Source organism: Dromiciops gliroides, chromosome 1 (genome assembly GCF_019393635.1).
Source record: "Dromiciops gliroides isolate mDroGli1 chromosome 1, mDroGli1.pri, whole genome shotgun sequence".
Classification (NCBI taxonomy): domain Eukaryota; kingdom Metazoa; phylum Chordata; class Mammalia; order Microbiotheria; family Microbiotheriidae; genus Dromiciops; species Dromiciops gliroides.
The window spans coordinates 171,690,597-171,696,419 of record NC_057861.1 but is presented as its reverse complement, the minus strand read 5'-3'; the positions used below and the strand labels follow the sequence as shown (position 1 = coordinate 171,696,419).

Below are 5,823 nucleotides of genomic sequence, written 5' to 3'. Positions count from 1 at the left end.
ATATATATTATTCCATACCCACAGTCCCCCCATCTCTCAATAGAGATAAGGGGGGTATATTTCCTCTTCTTTTTTTTTTCTAGGACAAAGATTAGTCATGGCAATTAATCTGATTCTCAAGAGATTTTAGTATTATTTTCATTTATACCATTTAATCACTGTGTATATTATTCTCTTGGTTCTGGTCTATTTACTCTGTAATCACTCATGCAAGTCTTCCCATGTTTCTCTGAATTCTTCATATTTTTATTTCTTATGACATAGTAATTTATTATGTCCCACAAAGTATAATGCACTGTTATCAGTGGAAGCTCTATTAGCAGTTTTCTTGCTACCATAAAAAGTGAATATGAATTTTTTTTTATATCTATGGATAATTAATTTTATATAGGAGACCTTTCTTTTTGTTATTAACTTCCTTGGGGCATATTTTCAAATTAATGGATTGGCTGGACATAAGAGTATGAATAGTTTGGTAACTTTTCTTGAGTAACTCATAATGATTTTCAAGAATGATTGGACTAATTCACAGCTCCACCAAGCATATTAGCATGCTTGTTTCCTTGTGACATTTCCACAACTGATTGTTGCTATCTTTTACCTAATTTCTTTTCTACATTTTCTTCATATACTTGAGGATGGCTGTCCTGCCCTCCATAACTCTTCTCTTTTCTAGGTTAAACATCCCTAGTTCCTTCTGTAAATCCTTGAATAATGTATTTTTTAGTCTGCTTGCTGTTCTGGCCAACCTCTCTTGCATGTGCCCCAATGCACAAGTTTCCTTCCTAAAAAGTGGAACTCAGAACTGAATATCACCAGAACCAGAACCTTCCTTCCATTGGACATTGGATTTCTGTTTATGCTGCCCAAGATTGCAATGACATTTTTGGGTTATGTCACCATATGTTGAAACATTTGAGCATGTAGTCTCCTAAAATTCATAGTTCCTTTTCTTATAATCTATTGCCTAATCATGCCTCTTTCATCTTATATTTGTAAAGTTGATTGTTTGAACTTGCTTTAGGGAGGTAAATTTCAGTTCAGATAGAGACAAAGCTTTCAATAATTTATTAGAAATAAACAAAATTGGGCAGCCAGATGGCACAGTGTATAGAGCACCAGCCTGGAGTCAGGAGGACCAGAGTTCAAATTTGGCCTCCGACACTTGACACTTACTAGCTGTGTGACCCTGGGCAAGTCACTTAAACCCAATTGCCTCACAAAAAAAAAAAGAAAAAAGAAAAAAAAGAAATAACAAAATAGAATGGAAGTAGTAGGTTTCTTTCTCTTTATGTGTATAGAGGACAAGAGATTATATTATATCTATCTGCTCCCCTTAAATATTGTTTTGTCTAGGGGATATGATTGGTTTCATCTCTGTCATTTCTGGGGGGAGAGGGACTCCAAGATTTATATTCAAGGCTTGGACCACTTTCCCACCTAATACCAGTTCCACAATGAACATATATAATAAATAGCAAAGAAACCCATTTGTCCAAATCATAGCAAAACAGATATTAAATAAGGTTTACATAGGAGAACATATATCAGATGATACAGAGTGAAGGAGATCCCCTGCTGGGAACAGACAAGCCCAGCTCAACCAAGAGCGTCCTTGATTTTACACAAGGGCAAACTCCCTGAAGTTTCTATATTAGCAAGCTGAAAATAGGGACAGGATGGAAACTACAGCCTCCTCTCATGTCTTCCCAGGTCTTTTCTTTTAGTAACCCGAAGTGGAGTTGACCTTCTTGAAACTGGAAGCCACCTTGAGGCTCAAAGAAAACTTAAAGCTTCACCAGTCCCAAAGGAGGAGCGTCTCAGAGGCAAGAGACTGAGAACTAAACTCTTACCCTCTCATTAACTCCACCTAACCCCTCAAATAAGACAGGGCTCCACTCCACTAATAAGGAGAGAGTCCATAGCAATGGGCTCTCGGGACAGAGGTTACTTTCCAAAATCTTTATGGAGAGACTAGATGACACCTTGTCAGCAAGATTGCAGAGGTGCCAGTATGCATTGGATTGATAAATTCTTCCAACTCTGAGATTTCATGATTTTGTCATTTTGTAAATAGGAGAGGTCTATTATTCAAAGAAAGTTCATGAGTCTTGGAGTCAGTGCATCTGGCTTAGAGTCCCCACTCACAGCCATATGAATATGGGAAAGTCATTTCACTTTCTGGATCTCTGTGATAAATAGAGATTCAATTAAATATGGGTTTGTTAAGTAATACTACATTCAAGGCAATGTACTAGTTGCTATGGGATAAAAACAAAACAAAATAATCTTTACCTTTAAACATGTTGCATTCTGCTGGGATAATGATCTTTGAACTAAAATCATAGAATCTCAAAGTCTGGAAGAGGCCTCAGAGATGATGTCATGCAATTATAGAGGAGACTCTAACATCCCCCGTGAGTTCGTATACAAACTTTTCTTGAAGATCTGAAATGTGGAGAAGTTACTTTCTCCAAATATAGTCCATTCTATTTTTTAAAAGTATGCTTGTCTTGCAAAATTGTGAGGATAAAATGGAGAAGATACAAGGGTAGGCTGGAGCCACGTTTCTAAGGATCCGGAAGAACCAGTTGTTATATTTTCAGTATAGAAATTTACACCTTGGAAATCAGCAAATGCTGCAAATCATGGCTGGATTGCTTCTGTTGATTGTCTCGACTTAAGAAAATGTTAGAGAAAATGCTAATAATGAAGATTAAAATTAAAATATGTCCTTAGTACATTTTGTGTCATTTTTTCAAACATTTACCAGCATACCACTGTAAAGATATCATGTTGAAAAGTGCTTTGTAAATGGTAAAGTGGCCATATGAATATGAGCTATCATTCATGAAATAAAATGACAAATAAGGTCATTTAGAGAAAGATCTGTATCCACTCCATCAGTGTTGAGAGAAAATAGCAGTTTTACTGAAATAATAGAATGTCCATGGTCATGACTGGCCCGGGTTTTAGCTGCCATACATCAAATTTGGTGAGTAAATTTGAGATCCTTTTAGGCAATGCCAACAATCATGATCACACGGTAGATGATTTGGTATAGGAAATGTCCTCTTGTCTTCACTTATTGCCTCCTGAGACACACACTTCTGCTTCTCTGACAGTCCTATTGTGGACTACTTATTCACTCAGAGAAGCAGAGGTGAATGGAAGCTGACAGCATGCTTTAGCCTAAATTGCAAAGACATTGTCTGGCTATTCAAGGCAAAACCTGAGTTTACATAACTGCCCAGCATTACTTCTGGTTATGTAAAATGGGAATGAATATCTCAATCCTGGATCAAAAGCTTCCTCCACATGAATGGTTCAGTTAGAAGGAAAAAACACAACAAGGCTGAACTGTGCCAATGAAAGCATGCCTCAGTTCACATTCTGCTTTGTGAAAGAGCAGAAAGACACATGGGGAGTGTGCATGGGGCATATTGGGACATCAGATCAGTGGAAAAAAAAATAAGCATGGAAAATGTGGGGGAGAGCAAAAGATGAGTCAAAAGCGCGATACTCAATCATGAGGACCTGGCAAGCTTTCAAGGTAAGCTTTACAAAAGGGGAAATGAAATTCTCGACCAAATGGTCTAAAAATCAGGAAGCTAAAATTAAGTTTTGGTCTGATCAGTCCAATTCAGTATAACTCAAACAGTATTTAATGAGAGTCTACCCTGTGCCTAGGCCTGAGCTAGATGATTTTAAGGAGCTAACAGAAACCTATGATCTAATGACTAATCTCAAAAAATTTAGAATTTTTTTTTTAAGGAGAAAAGACTTGCATATGCAAGAAACAGAGTAATCCAAGGCAAGATTTCATAGTCAAAATGAATAGAACCACTGGCTGAACTGCATGATGTAGACAAGAAGTGCTGAGCTGTCTAGATGGGGAGAGATCAATGTGGGCTAGAGTTTGGGACAAGGAAAAACAAGTGGACTTTTAAGATTAGGTAGGATCTGGAGAGGTAGAAAGAGGAAGGCATGATGGTATGAATGAGCATGGAGTGCGCTGAAAACAGTGAGGAGAGACTGGCCTGGCAGAAATGGAGGATTTCTGTTAGGAAGTAGTGAGAGAAGGGTGGTGGAATGCCCAAAACAGCAAATTTGGAGTCAGAGGATCTAGGTTCAAATCTGAACCTTGCTACTCACTGCTGATGTGACCTATACATGACGTATTACTTCTTTAGACCTAGGTAGGCTTTTTACACTTGTTTCTGCCAAATGTTCCACCAATAGTCGAATATTCTTTTTTCTCTTGTTGTTGTTGTTTAGTCATTTCAGTCAAATCCAACTCTTTGTGACCCCATTTGGAGTTTTCTTTGCAAAGATACTGGAGTGGTTTCTTTTTCCAGCTCATTTGACAGATGAGGAAACTGAGGCAAACAGGATTAAGTGACTTGCCCAGGGTTACTTGGATTGGTTACAGGATTAAGTTACTTGCCCAGCTAATAAATTTCTTTTTTTTTTTTTTTTTTTGGTGGGGCAATGAGGGTTAGGTGACTTGCCCAGGGTCACACAGCTAGTAAGTGTTAAGTGTCTGAGGCTGGATTTGAACTCAGGTCCACCTGAATCCAGGGCCGGTGCTCTATCCACTACGCCACTTAGCTGCCCCATGCTAGTAAGTTTCTGAGGCCAGATTTGAACTCATGAAGGTGAGTCTTCCCGACTTCAGGCCAGGTACTCTATCCATTCTATCTAGTGCACCACCTAGCTTCTCTACTGTCATTCTGAACTTTCTTGTCCAATAATTCTATTAATGTGTTTTCCCCCCATATTTGAAAAAGACTGTTCCTAATGTTTGTTGAAGTCTTTCCCTTCCTTCAAGACCCAAGTCAGGGGCCCTTAATTAAACATTTCCTAATCTTCCAAGCGAAAATAATATTTCCCTTCTTTAATTTCACCTAGCCCTATTTTGATCTTATTGTTTTGGTGTAACTGAATCTCTCTACCCTATAAATTCCTTAAAAATATATAAATTAGAGGCTACAAAGTCATAAGGCACAAAGCCTGTAATGCAGCAAAAAGATAATAGGGCTAATATGGAAGGGAGGGCAATAGGCTTTGTATATCCAAATGTAATATACATATCAGTACTTTATTTAAATGAACAAGCTACATTATTATAAGGTTACATTTTCTTTGCTAAAGCTACTAAACTTTTTTTTTTCTGATAAAAGTATTTTTTTTTCAAGTTACATGTAAAGATAGTTCTCAACATTTGTTTATACAAGCTTTCCAATTTCAGATTTTCCTCCCTTCCTCCCCTCCCTCCCTCTCCCCTAGACAGCAGGTAATCTGATAAAAAATATGGAACACTTCACGAATTTGCGAGTCATCCTTGTGCAGGGGCCATGCTAATCTTCTCTGTATTATTCCAATTTTAGTATATGTGCTGCTGAAGTGAGCACTAAAGTTACTAAACTTAAAGCAGACCAGTTATCAGAAAAGGTTCGTGACTAGAATGTAAATCCATTGTTTCAAAGGTCGTTCCAACAGGCATTTGGGGTCAGCACTTTCGGAGAAAATCAAGAGGAGTTAATGGACTTAAAAGTTTAAAAAGAAAACTCTCTAGAAGAGAGAGAGACACACACACACACACACACACACACACAGATACAGAGAGATAGAGAGAGACAGAGACACAGAGACAGAGACACAGAGACAGAGACACAGAGACAGAGACACAGAGACAGAGAGAGGAGCAAAAACTTTGTTTAGAGAACTGCCTTGACTCTTTTATGAAGAAACGTTATAAGTAGAATTTTATGAAGAGTAAATCTGTTGAGAGACTGTTCAGATTGAAGACTTAAGAGAAAC

At 37.8% G+C, this 5,823-nt stretch overlaps 1 non-coding gene across 1 annotated transcript; it reads right to left on the bottom strand.

The window, feature by feature from the left end:
* Positions 1-5,307: 5,307 nt before the first annotated feature.
* LOC122737443 lies at positions 5,308-5,414 on the bottom strand. Its single transcript, XR_006354278.1, has one exon. It is a non-coding gene; the product is annotated as a U6 spliceosomal RNA (small nuclear RNA).
* Positions 5,415-5,823: the final 409 nt, after the last annotated feature.